At 50.7% G+C, this 13,574-nt stretch overlaps 1 protein-coding gene across 4 annotated transcripts in view; it reads left to right on the top strand.

Moving 5' to 3' along the window:
- TERT (telomerase reverse transcriptase) overlaps positions 1-13,574 on the top strand; it is a 243,696-nt gene that overhangs the window by 1,214 nt on the left and 228,908 nt on the right. The gene's annotated exons all lie outside the window — the stretch shown is intronic.

Here is a 13,574-nt window from a genome sequence, read left to right as displayed (position 1 = left end):
AGGGGCCATGCACACCAGGAAGGGGATGAGAGGGGCCATGCACACCAGGATGGGGATGAGAGGGGCCATGCACACCAGGATGGGGATGAGAGGGGCCATGCACACCAGGATGGGGATGAGAGGACCCATGCACACCAGGATGGGGATGAGAGGGGCCATGCACACCAGGATGGGGATGAGAGGGTCCATGCACACCAGGATGGGGATGAGAGGACCCATGCACACCAGGATGGGGATGAGAGGGGCCATGCACACCAGGATGGGGATGAGAGGACCCATGCACACCAGGATGGGGATGAGAGGACCCATGCACACCAGGATGGGGATGAGAGGACCCATGCACACCAGGAAGGGGATGAGAGGGGCCATGCACACCAGGAAGGGGATGAGAGGGGCCATGCACACCAGGAAGGGGATGAGAGGGGCCATGCACACCAGGAAGGGGATGAGAGGGGCCATGCACACCAGGATGGGGATGAGAGGGGCCATGCACACCAGCATGGGGATGAGAGGGGCCATGCACACCAGGATGGGGATGAGAGGGGCCATGCACACCAGGATGGGGATGAGAGGGGCCATGCACACCAGGATGGGGATGAGAGGACCCATGCACACCAGGATGGGGATGAGAGGGTCCATGCACACCAGGATGGGGATGAGAGGGTCCATGCACACCAGGATGGGGATGAGAGGGGCCATGCACACCAGGATGGGGATGAGAGGACCCATGCACACCAGGATGGGGATGAGAGGGGCCATGCACACCAGGATATGGATGAGAGGGGCCATGCACACCAGGATATGGATGAGAGGGGCCATGCACACCAGTATGGGGATGAGAGGGGCCATGCACACCAGGATGGGGATGAGAGGACCCATGCACACCAGGATGGGGATGAGAGGGGCCATGCACACCAGGATATGGATAAGTTTCCATGCACACCAGGATATGGATGAGAGGGGCCATGCACACCAGGAAGGGGATGAGAGGACCCATGCACACCAAGATGGGGATGAGAGGACCCATGCACACCAGGATGGGGATGAGAGGACCCATGCACACCAGGATGGGGATGAGAGGACCCATGCACACCAGGATGGGGATGAGGGGACCCATGCACACCAGGATGGGGATGAGAGGACCCATGCACACCAGGATGGGGATGAGAGGACCCATGCACACCAGGATGGGGATGAGAGGACCCATGCACACCAGGATGGGGATGAGAGGGGCCATGCACACCAGGATGGGGATGAGTGGGGCCATGCACACCAGGATGGGGATGAGAGGGGCCATGCACACCAGGATGGGGATGAGAGGGGCCATGCACACCAGTATGGGGATGAGAGGACCCATGCACACCAGGATGGGGATGAGAGGTGCCATGCACACCAGGATGGGGATGAGAGGGGCCATTCACACCAGGATGGGGATGAGAGGGGCCATGCACACCAGGATATGGATGAGAGGGGCCATGCACACCAGGAAGGGGATGAGAGGGGGCATGCACACCAGGAAGAGGATGAGAGGGGCCATGCACACCAGTATGGGGATGAGAGGGCCATGCACACCAGGATGGGGATGAGAGGACCCATGAACACCAGGATGGGGATGAGAGGGGTCATGCACACCAGGATATGGATGAGTGGCCATGCACACCAGGATATGGATGAGAGGGGCCATGCACACCAGGAAGGGGATGAGAGGACCCATGCACACCAAGATGGGGATGAGAGGACCCATGCACACCAGGATGGGGATGAGAGGACCCATGCACACCAGGATGGGGATGAGAGGACCCATGCACACCAGGATGGGGATGAGAGGACCCATGCACACCAGGATGGGGATGAGAGGACCCATGCACACCAGGATCCCATGCACACCAGGATGGGGATGAGAGGACCCATGCACACCAGGATGGGGATGAGAGGACCCATGCACACCAGGATGGGGATGAGAGGGGCCATGCACACCAGGATGGGGATGAGTGGGGCCATGCACACCAGGATGGGGATGAGAGGGGCCATGCACACCAGGATGGGGATGAGAGGGGCCATGCACACCAGGATGGGGATGTGTTGTGTATCCTGCTATCTAGAAAGTGGACCTCTCTTTGCTAAATCTACTTTCATACTGTATGTCTTTTCCTCTTAATTCACCGTTATTACATGTGGGGGGCTGCTATCATCTTTTGGGGTATTTCCCTAGAGGTAAGCCAGGTCTGTTTCTTCCTCTACCAGGCGTAGTTAGTCCTCCGGCTGGCGCGTGGCATATAGGAAGCCGTAGGTATGCTCCCTGGCTACTGTTAGTTGTGTGGTAGATTTAGCTCACGGTCAACTCGAGTTTCCATCACCCGAGAGCTCGTTCGTTACTTATGTGTTTTTTACGTTCCCTTGCCATTGGGAACCATGACAGTATGACCGGCCAACAAAGTGTTAATTGTTTGGGCTGAAGCAGGAGAAAAAGAAGTGTTGAAGGGAAATTTTTTTCCTTTCCCTCAGAGTTTTGCTGCCTAGCCCTTAATTGTTGTCTAGCTGCTTCTTACCTCCTCTTAACCCTTGAATGGCTCTGATCTTAGCTGTTTAACATGGATGTCCAGAGTTTGGCTGCAGGTTTAAATAATCTTGCTACGAAGGTTCAAAATTTACAAGATTTTGTTATACATGCTCCTATTTCTGAACCTAAAATCCCTACACCAGAGGTGTTTTCCGGAGATAGATCTCGGTTTTTGAATTTCAAATATAATTGTAAATTATTCCTTTCTCTCAGACCTCACTCCTCAGGAGATCCTGTCCAGCAGGTTAAGATTGTAATCTCTTTGCTGCGAGGTGACCCTCAAAATTGGGCATTTTCATTGGCACCAGGGGATCCTGCGTTGCTCAATGTGGATGCGTTTTTCCTGGCTTTAGGGTTGCTTTATGAGGAACCTAATTTGGAGATTCAAGCTGAAAAAGCTTTGATAGCCCTATCTCAAGGGCAAGATGCAGCGGAGATATACTGCCAAAAATTTCGTAGGTGGTCTGTGCTTACTCAGTGGAATGAGTGCGCCTTAGCGGCAAATTTCAGAGAGGGCCTTTCTGATGCCGTTAAAGATGTTATGGTCGGGTTCCCTGCGCCTACAGGTCTGAATGAGTCCATGACAATGGCAATTCAGATTGATCGGCGTTTGCGGGAGCGCAAACCCGTGCACCATTTGGCGGTATCTTCTGAAGAGACGCCAGAGAAAATGCAATGTGACAGAGTTATGTCCAGAAGCGAGCGGCAGAATTATAGGCGTAAAAATGGGTTATGCTTCTATTGTGGTGATTCTGCTCATGTTATATCGGCATGCTCTAAGCGTACTAGGAAGGTTGACAAGTCCATTTCAATTGGCACTTTACAGTCCAAATTTATTTTGTCTGTAACCTTGATTTGTTCATTATCAGTTATTACCGTGGATGCCTATGTGGACTCGGGCGCCGCTCTGAGTCTTATGGACTGGTCCTTTGCCAGGCGCTGTGGGTTTGATTTAGAGCCTCTGGAAGTCCCTATACCTCTGAAGGGTATTGATTCTACACCTTTGGCTTGTAATAAACCACAGTTCTGGACGCAAGTGACTATGCGTATGACTCCAGACCATCAGGAGGTGATTCGCTTCCTTGTGTTGTACAATTTACATGATGTTTTGGTGCTTGGATTACCATGGTTACAGTCTCATAACCCAGTCCTTGACTGGAAGGCTATGTCTGTGTTAAGCTGGGGATGTCGGGGGGCTCATGGGGACACTCCTATGGTGTCCATTTCGTCATCTATTCCATCTGAGATTCCGGCATTTTTGTCTGATTATCGTGATATTTTTGAAGAGCCTAAGATTGGTTCACTCCCTCCTCACAGGGATTGTGATTGCGCCATAGATCTGATTCCTGGCAGTAAATTTCCAAAGGGTCGTTTGTTTAACCTATCTGTACCTGAACATGCTGCTATGCGCGAGTATATTAAGGAGTCCCTGGAAAAGGGACATATTCGTCCTTCTTCATCACCTTTAGGAGCCGGTTTTTTCTTTGTCTCTAAAAAGGATGGCTCTCTGAGGCCTTGTATTGATTATCGTCTCCTGAATAAAATTACAGTCAAATATCAGTATCCGTTGCCTTTGCTGACTGATTTGTTTGCTCGCATAAGGGGGGCTAAGTGGTTCTCTAAGATTGATCTTCGTGGGGCGTATAATTTGGTGCGAATTAAGCAGGGGGATGAGTGGAAGACCGCATTTAATACGCCTGAGGGCCATTTTGAGTATTTGGTAATGCCTTTCGGCCTTTCTAATGCACCTTCTGTCTTTCAGTCCTTAATGCATGATATTTTCCGGGAATATTTGGATAAATTTATGATTGTGTACTTGGATGATATTTTGATTTTTTCTGATGACTGGGAGTCTCATGTTCAGCAGGTCAGGAGGGTTTTTCAGGTTTTGCGGGAGAATTCTTTGTGTGTAAAGGGTTCAAAGTGTGTTTTTGGGGTTCAAAAAATTTCATTTTTGGGGTATATTTTTTCCCCTTCTTCTATTGAGATGGACCCCGTCAAGGTTCGGGCTATTTACGACTGGACGCAGCCTACTTCTCTGAAGAGTCTCCAGAAATTCTTGGGCTTTGCTAATTTTTATCGTCGATTTATAGCTGGTTTTTCTGGCGTTGCTAAACCTCTGACGGATTTGACTAAAAAGGGTGCTGATGTTGCCAATTGGTCCCCTGCTGCCGTGGAGGCCTTTCGGGAGCTTAAGCGCCGCTTTTTGTCTGCCCCTGTGTTGCGCCAGCCTGATGTTTCTCTTCCCTTTCAGGTTGAGGTCGATGCTTCCGAGATCGGAGCGGGGGCGGTTTTGTCGCAGAAAAGTTCCGACTGCTCAGTGATGAGACCTTGTGCGTTCTTTTCGCGAAAATTTTTGGCCGCCGAGCGAAACTATGATGTTGGTAATCGGGAGCTTTTGGCCATGAAGTGGGCATTTGAGGAGTGGCGTCATTGGCTTGAGGGTGCCAGACATCAGGTGGTAGTTTTGACTGATCACAAGAATTTAATTTATTTGGAGTCTGCCAGGCGCCTGAATCCTAGACAGGCACGTTGGTCGTTGTTCTTTTCCCGGTTTAATTTTGTGGTCTCGTACTTACCGGGTTCTAGGAATGTGAAAGCAGATGCTCTTTCTAGGAGTTTTGAGCCTGACTCTCCTGGGAATTCTGAACCTGCTGGTGTCCTTAAGGATGGAGTGGTTTTGTCTGCTGTCTCTCCAGATTTGCGACGTGCTTTGCAAGAATTTCAGGCGGATAGACCTGATCGTTGTCCGTCTGGTAGACTGTTTGTTCCTGACGAGTGGACCACTAGAGTCATCTCAGAAGTTCATTCTTCTACTCTGGCAGGTCATCCGGGAATTTTTGGCACCAGAGATTTGGTGGCTAGATCCTTCTGGTGGCCTTCCCTGTCTCGAGATGTGCGTGTTTTTGTGCAGTCTTGCGATGTGTGTGCTCGGGCCGAGCCTTGTTGTTCTAGGGCTAGTGGGTTGTTGTTGCCCTTGCCTATTCCGAAGAGGCCTTGGACGCACATCTCTATGGACTTTATCTCGGATCTCCCTGTTTCTCAGAAGATGTCTGTCATCTGGGTGGTGTGTGACCGTTTTTCTAAAATGGTTCATTTGATGCCATTGCCTAAGTTGCCTTCCTCATCTGAGTTGGTCCCTCTGTTTTTTCAAAATGTGGTTCGCTTGCATGGTATTCCGGAAAACATCGTTTCTGACAGGGGTACCCAGTTCGTGTCTAGATTTTGGCGGGCAGTCTGTGCCAGGTTGGGCATTGATTTGTCCTTTTCGTCTGCATTCCATCCTCAGACCAATGGCCAGACGGAGCGAACTAATCAAACTTTGGAGACTTATTTGAGGTGTTTTGTGTCTGCGGATCAGGATGATTGGGTTGCCTTTCTGCCGTTGGCGGAGTTTGCTCTTAATAATCGGGCTAGTTCTGCCACTTTGGTTTCTCCTTTCTTTTGCAATTCAGGGTTTCATCCGCGTTTTTCATCTGGTCAGGTTGAATCTTCGGATTGTCCTGGAGTGGATGCGGTGGTGGATCGGTTGCATCGGATTTGGGGACAAGTGGTGGATAATTTGGAATTGTCCCAGGAGAGGACTCAGCACTTTGCTAACCGTCGTCGTCGTGTTGGTCCCCACCTTCACGTTGGGGACTTGGTGTGGTTGTCTTCCCGTTTTGTCCCTATGAGGGTTTCTTCTCCCAAATTTAAGCCTCGGTTCATCGGTCCTTATAGGATTTTGGAGATTCTTAACCCTGTTTCCTTTCGTTTGGACCTCCCGGCATCTTTCGCTATCCATAATGTGTTCCATCGGTCGTTGTTGCGGAGATATGAGGTACCGGTGGTTCCTTCTACTGAACCTCCTGCTCCTGTGCTGGTGGAGGGTGAATTGGAGTACGTCGTGGAGAAGATCTTGGACTCCCGTATTTCCAGACGGAGACTTCAATATCTGGTTAAATGGAAAGGCTATGGTCAGGAAGATAATTCTTGGGTAACTGCCTCTGATGTTCATGCCTCGGATTTGGTTCGTGCCTTTCATAGGGCTCATCCAGATCGCCCTGGCGGTTCTTGTGAGGGTTCGGTGCCCTTTACTTAAGGGGAGGGTACTGTTGTGTATCCTTCTGCTATCTAGAAAGTGGACCTCTCTTTGCTAAATCTACTTTCATACTGTGTATGTCTTTTCCTCTTAATTCACCGTTATTACATGTGGGGGGCTGCTATCATCTTTTGGGGTATTTCCCTAGAGGTAAGCCAGGTCTGTTTGTTCCTCTACCAGGCGTAGTTAGTCCTCCGGCTGGCGCGTGGCATATAGGAAGCCGTAGGTATGCTCCCTGGCTACTGTTAGTTGTGTGGTAGATTTAGCTCACGGTCAACTCGAGTTTCCATCACCCGAGAGCTCGTTCGTTACTTATGTGTTTTTTACGTTCCTTTGCCATTGGGAACCATGACAGGGATGAGAGGGGCCATGCACACCAGGATGGGGATGAGAGGGGCCATGCACACCAGGATGGGGATGAGAGGGGCCATGCACACCAGGATGGGGATGAGAGGGGCCATGCACACCAGGATGGGGATGAGAGGGGCCATGCACACCAGGATGGGGATGAGAGGGGCCATGCACACCAGGATGGGGATGAGAGGACCCATGCACACCAGGATGGGGATGGAGGTGCCATGCACACCAGGATGGGGATGAGAGGGGCCATGCACACCAGGATGGGGATGAGAGGGGCCATGCACACCAGGATGGGGATGAGAGGGGCCATGCACACCAGGATGGGGATGAGAGGGGCCATGCACACCAGGATGGGGATGAGAGGGGCCATGCACACCAGGATGGGGATGAGAGGACCCATGCACACCAGGATGGGGATGGAGGTGCCATGCACACCAGGATGGGGATGAGAGGGGCCATGCACACCAGGATGGGGATGAGAGGGGCCATGCTTACCAGGATATGGATGAGAGGGGCCATGCATACCAGGATAGGGATGAGAGGGGCCATGCACACCAGGATGGGGATGAGAGGGGCCATGCACACCAGGATGGGGATGAGAGGGGCCATGCACACCAGGATGGGGATGAGAGGGGCCATGCACTCCAGGATGGGCATGAGAGGGGCCATGCACACCAGGATGGGGATGAGGGGGGCCATGCACACCAGGAAGGGGATGAGAGGACCCATGCATACCAGGATGGGGATGAGAGGACCCATGCACACCAGGATGGGGATGAGAGGGGCCATGCACACCAGGATGGGGATGAGAGGGGCCATGCACACCAGGATGGGGATGAGACGACCCATGCACACCAGGATGGGGATGAGAGGGGCCATGCACACCAGGATGGGGATGAGGTGGGCCATGCACACCAGGATGGGGATGAGACGACCCATGCACACCAGGATGGGCATGAGACGACCCATGCACACCAGGATGGGGATGAGACGACCCATGCACACCAGGATGGGGATGAGACGACCCATGCACACCAGGATGGGGATGAGAGGGGCCATGCACACCAGGATGGGGATGAGAGGGGCCATGCACACCAGGATGGGGATGAGAGGGGCCATGCACACCAGGATGGGGATGAGAGGGGCCATGCACACCAGGATGGGGATGAGAGGGGCCATGCACACCAGGATGGGGATGAGAGGACCCATGCACACCAGGATGGGGATGAGAGGGGCCATGCACACCAGGATATGGATGAGAGAGGCCATGCACACCAGGATATGGATGAGAGGGGCCATGCACACCATGAAGGGGATGAGAGGACCCATGCACACCAGGATGGGGATGAGAGGACCCATGCACACCACGATGGGGATGAGAGGACCCATGCACACCACGATGGGGATGAGAGGACCCATGCACACCAGGATGGGGATGAGAGGACCCATGCACACCAGGATGGGGATGAGAGGACCCATGCACACCAGGATGGGGATGAGAGGACCCATGCACACCAGGATGGGGATGAGAGGACCCATGCACACCAGGATGGGGATGAGAGGGGCCATGCACACCAGGATGGGGATGAGTGGGGCCATGCACACCAGGATGGGGATGAGAGGGGCCATGCACACCAGGATGGGGATGAGAGGGGCCATGCACACCAGGATGGGGATGAGAGGGGCCATGCACACCAGGATGGGGATGAGAGGACCCATGCACACCAGGATGGGGATGAGAGGGGCCATGCACACCAGGATGGGGATGAGAGGGGCCATGCACACCAGGATGGGGATGAGACGACCCATGCACACCAGGATGGGGATGAGACGACCCATGCACACCAGGATGGGGATGAGAGGGGCCATGCACACCAGGATGGGGATGAGGTGGGCCATGCACACCAGGATGGGGATGAGACGACCCATGCACACCAGGATGGGGATGAGACGACCCATGCACACCAGGATGGGGATGAGACGACCCATGCACACCAGGATGGGGATGAGAGGGGCCATGCATACCAGGATGGAGGGGTGCATTAATGCCGAGATAGGGATGAGGGGGGCCATGCATACTAGGATAAGGATGAGGGGGCGCATGCATGCTGGGATAGGGATGAGGGGGGCCATGCATTCCAGAATAAGGATGAGGGGGCGCATGCCTGCTGGGATAGGGATGAGGGGGGGCCATGCACACCAGAATGGGGATAAGAGGGGCCATGCATACCAGGTTAACGATGAGGGGGCCATGTATACCAGGGTAGGGATGAGAGGGCAATGTATACCAGGATAGGCGATATTAAGTACAGAATTGACCACATTTTTTTCTTCATTTTTTTTCTAATTTCCTCCTCTAAAACCTAGGTTCGTCTTATGGTCCGGTGCTTCTTAGGCTGTGTGCACACAGTGCGTTTTTGATGCATTTTTTCCACGTAGAAATGGGCCAAAATGCTATGGAATCCTTATGCAAGCTAATTCAATGACAATCCTGAAGTGTTGTGCACTTGATCAGTAATTTTCCTTGAGTGTTTGCAGTGCGTTTTTTCTGCATGTCAATTTTTTGCGTTTCTGCAGCGTTTTTCATCCATTGACTTCAATTGAGTCTGTCAAATCCGCAGCAAAAACGCAGGTATAAAAATGTTTGCGGTTTTGCTGAGTTTTTGCTTGCGTTTTACCGGCTTCCTATGGTGTTTGCCACCCTGTTATCTGTGTGACAGCGTGGGAAACACCGTCGTAGTGGTTCTTATCAGCGGTAACGCTACTGCCGGTAAGACCGTCGGTCAGAGCGCTGTGAGATCACGCTGTCAGATGTGTTAGCGTGACCCCGCAGCTGTGACTGTGACCTGCGGTAAAAAGCTTACCGCAGGTCAGCAGGCGTGGGCTTATGAGACTGCTATACATAAAAATGAGGAGGAAGTCCAGTCACCAGCAAAATGACGTATTATGTAGAGGAAAATTAGGCTATGGTTTAAAAAAAACTAAAACCTTTGTCCTTTATTATAATTTCATAAAAACATATTGCTAACATTTTCTCACGGCAGCTCAGTGATGCACTGACAGGAGGTAATCGCTCCCGCAGTGTATCGCTGGCTGTCTTTGAGAGCAGTCACATTAATGACTGCACTCCGCCATCAGGATCGTCGTGGGACATTATGAATTATCTTCTCTGTGGACAGGTGAGGAATATTGTGGTTTATTTTATTTTTGTTGCAGGATACGTTGGCGTCACTGGATTAGGCTATGTACTTTCGTTCTGTGAACTCTCCAATATAGGCTGGTGACAATGTATGTGTGTGTGTTTGTTTGTGTCTGTTTTTGTTTGTGATTGCTTATCGGCTTACTAATGAGGGTGTCTGGCTGACACCTTTTCATTACTAAGCCTAGGGCTTGGTGTCAATGACAGCTGCTGACACCAAGCCCTAATCCCATTACCCTGATGCCACTACATCAGCATGAAAATGGTGTTCAACCAAGAAATTACCTCACTAAACTAAATATCTTCATTTAACTAAAAAAAATCCTTCATTGCTGTATAAAGACGCGCATTTTTGCCGCAGCGTTTTTTTTTTGCCAAGAGATGCAGAAACCTTGCAGAAGTTTCTGCAAGCAAATACTCAATGTTCGCACATAGCCTTATAGTCTGGAAAATACGGTAGATGTTTCAGTATCTGTCTGTCATAAAGAGAAGACTTCATGAGAGCAAATACAGGAGGGTTCACTACAAGGTGCGAACCATTAGGTTATGTGCACACATTGAGTATTTGCTTGCGGAAATTTCTGCAAGGGTTCTGCATCTCTTGCCAGAAAAAATGCTGCGGAAAAATCCGCTGTGTTTTTGGTGCCTTTTTGTATGCATTTTTTCCTGTGCATTCAATGGGTCAAAAACGCAGGCAAAAACACACAAAGATTAGACATGCTGCGGATTTAAACACAACAAACGCAAATCCTGAAAGGAAAAATACTGATATGTGCACAACGCTTCAGGAGTCTCATTGACTTTGCTGGCATAAGGATTCCATAGCGTTTTTGGGCCAATTCCGCAAAGAAAAAAAATGCATCTAAAACACACCGTGTTCACAGAGCCTTTATCAGCCTTAGGCTACCTGCCCTCGATCAGGAAGCAGCAGTGCTTTGGATACAGGGTATTTTTCCTACGTCCAAAGTGCTGTGTTCTAATCACGCAGGTAAATCTGCATGTGTTCACTGAACATTGCGGCTTTACTGCATCCAATAGATTCTATTAGGGAAATTGACATGCTGCTGCTTGTAAACCCTTACCGCAGGTGAGTTTACACAGCGTCAAATAGAAGCACAGTGGGCGTGGGATTTCTATAAATCCTATCCACAGTGCTCATACTGTACAACGCAGCGTTTTGAAACACAGCGCAAGTGTGCTGCATCCAAAACGCTGATATTCCTGATCGTAGGCACGGAGCCTTCAAAATAGAAAGGCCAGATTAGACTTTGCCGAAAAACTTCTAAAGAAACCAGTCCAGTTCTGGAAAAGAATTAGGACAGATGAAACCAAGATCAACCTGTGCTAGAACGATGGGTAGAAGAAGGTATGGAGATGCCTTGGAATGGCCCGTGATCCAAAACACACCACATTCTGTGTAAAACATGGTGGAGGCAGTGTGATGGCATAGGCAAGCATGGCTTCCAATGGCACTTTGTTACTAGTGTTTATTGATGATGGGACTGAAGAAAATCAGCCGGATTAATTCTGAAGTGCACAGGGCGATACTTTCTGCTCAGATTCTACCCATTGCACTAAGGTTGGTTGGACAGCGCTTCAGAGTACAGATGGACAATGACCCAAAACATAATGCGAAAGCAATCCAGATGTTTAAGGTAAAGAAGTGGAATGTTCTGCAATGGCCAAATTATTTGCCGGATCTAAACCCCATCAAGGAGCATTTCAGAAACAGAAAGATCTACAAACAAGCAGCATCTGAAGTTGACTGGAGTGAAGCCATTGCAAAGCATCACAAAGCGGGAATCCCAGTGTTTGGTGACATCCATGGCTTCCAGGCTTCGGGCAGTCATTGCCTGCAAAGGATACTCTGCAAAGTATTAAAGGGAACCTGTCAGCTGTTTTGGCGCTATAAGATGCAGCCACTGCCTTTCAGGGCTTATCTACAGCATTCTATAATGATCAGCCCCCGATCTGACCTGAAAGATAAGAAAAATACGTTTTATTATACTCACCCGGGGTTCGGTCTGGTCCGATGGATGTCGCAGGTCCGGGTCCAGCGCCTCCCATCTTCTTGTGATGCCGCCCTCCTGCTTGATTCAAAGCTCCCTGGCATCGCGCTCCTGCGCAGGCGTACTTATCTGCCCTGTTGAGGGCAGAGTAAATTCCTGCAGTGCGCAGGCGCCGGGCCTATCTTCCTGGCACCTGCACACTGCAGTACTTTGCCCTCAACAGGGCAGATAAGTGCACCTGCGCGGGAGCACGATGCCAGGGAGCTTTGAATCAAGCAGGAGGGCGGCGTCACAATAAGATGGGAGGCGCCGGACCAGGACCTGTGACACCCATTGTACCGGACCGCCCCCTGGTGAGTATAATAAAACGTATTTTTGTTATCTTTCAGGTCGGATCGGGGGCTGATCATTATAGAATGCTGTAGATAAGCCCTGAAAGGCAGTGGCTGAAACAGGTGACAGGTTCCCTTTAAAAATGAGTATTTTCTTTATGGTAAAGTTAAAGGGAACCTGTCACCCCCCCCCCAGGCGTTCTTAACTAAAAGAGCCACCTTGTGCAGCAGTAATGCTGCATTCTGACAAGGTGGCTCTTTTAGTTCTGGGTGCTGTAATTGCTGAAATAATCAGTTTTGTTATTTGTCCAAAATACCTTGTCTTCAGTCAAGGAGGCCGGCGTTTCCCCCCTGCTTCAGACGCCGCACAGCCATCAGTCATGTCTTCTTGGCGCCTCCTCCTCACGGCTGTTTTGAAATCTGCCGGCACCTGCGCTTTTTTCTTCTGCTTTGGGCAGGCGCAGTGAGCGCTGCCTGTCTTCCCTCATATGCAGTCTCGGTGACTGCGCCTGCGCGGCCGCCCTGCTTGTGAATCCCAGCTCCGCAGTGTGAATAAATCATAAGTCACTGCAGGGCTGGGAAAAGAGCGCAGGAGCCGGCAGATTTCAAACCAGCGATGAGGAGGCGGCGCCAAGAAGACATGACTGACGGCTGTGCGGCGTCTGAAGCAGGGGGGAAAGGCCTGCCTCCTTGACTGAAGACAAGGTATTTTGGACAAATAACAAAACTGATTATTTCGGCAATTACAGCACCCAGAACTAAAAGAGCCACCTTATCAGAATGCAGCATTAGTGCTGCACAAGGTGGCTCTTTTAGTTAAAAACGCCTGGGGGGGGGGGGGGGGGATGACAGGTTCCCTTTAATTTGTCCAATTACTTCTGAGACACTGAAATGAGGACTCCTTGTAGAAAAATAGTTGTAATTCCTAAACTTTTCATATGATATCTTTGTTCAACACCTTAAATTATATTTGAAAGTCTACACTTCAATTGTGTCTGATTTGTTTCATTTAAAAAAAAATAAATTGTGGCAT

This window comes from Ranitomeya variabilis, chromosome 6 (assembly GCF_051348905.1).
Source record: "Ranitomeya variabilis isolate aRanVar5 chromosome 6, aRanVar5.hap1, whole genome shotgun sequence".
Taxonomy (NCBI): domain Eukaryota; kingdom Metazoa; phylum Chordata; class Amphibia; order Anura; family Dendrobatidae; genus Ranitomeya; species Ranitomeya variabilis.
This window is presented reverse-complemented; position numbering and strand designations above follow the sequence as displayed.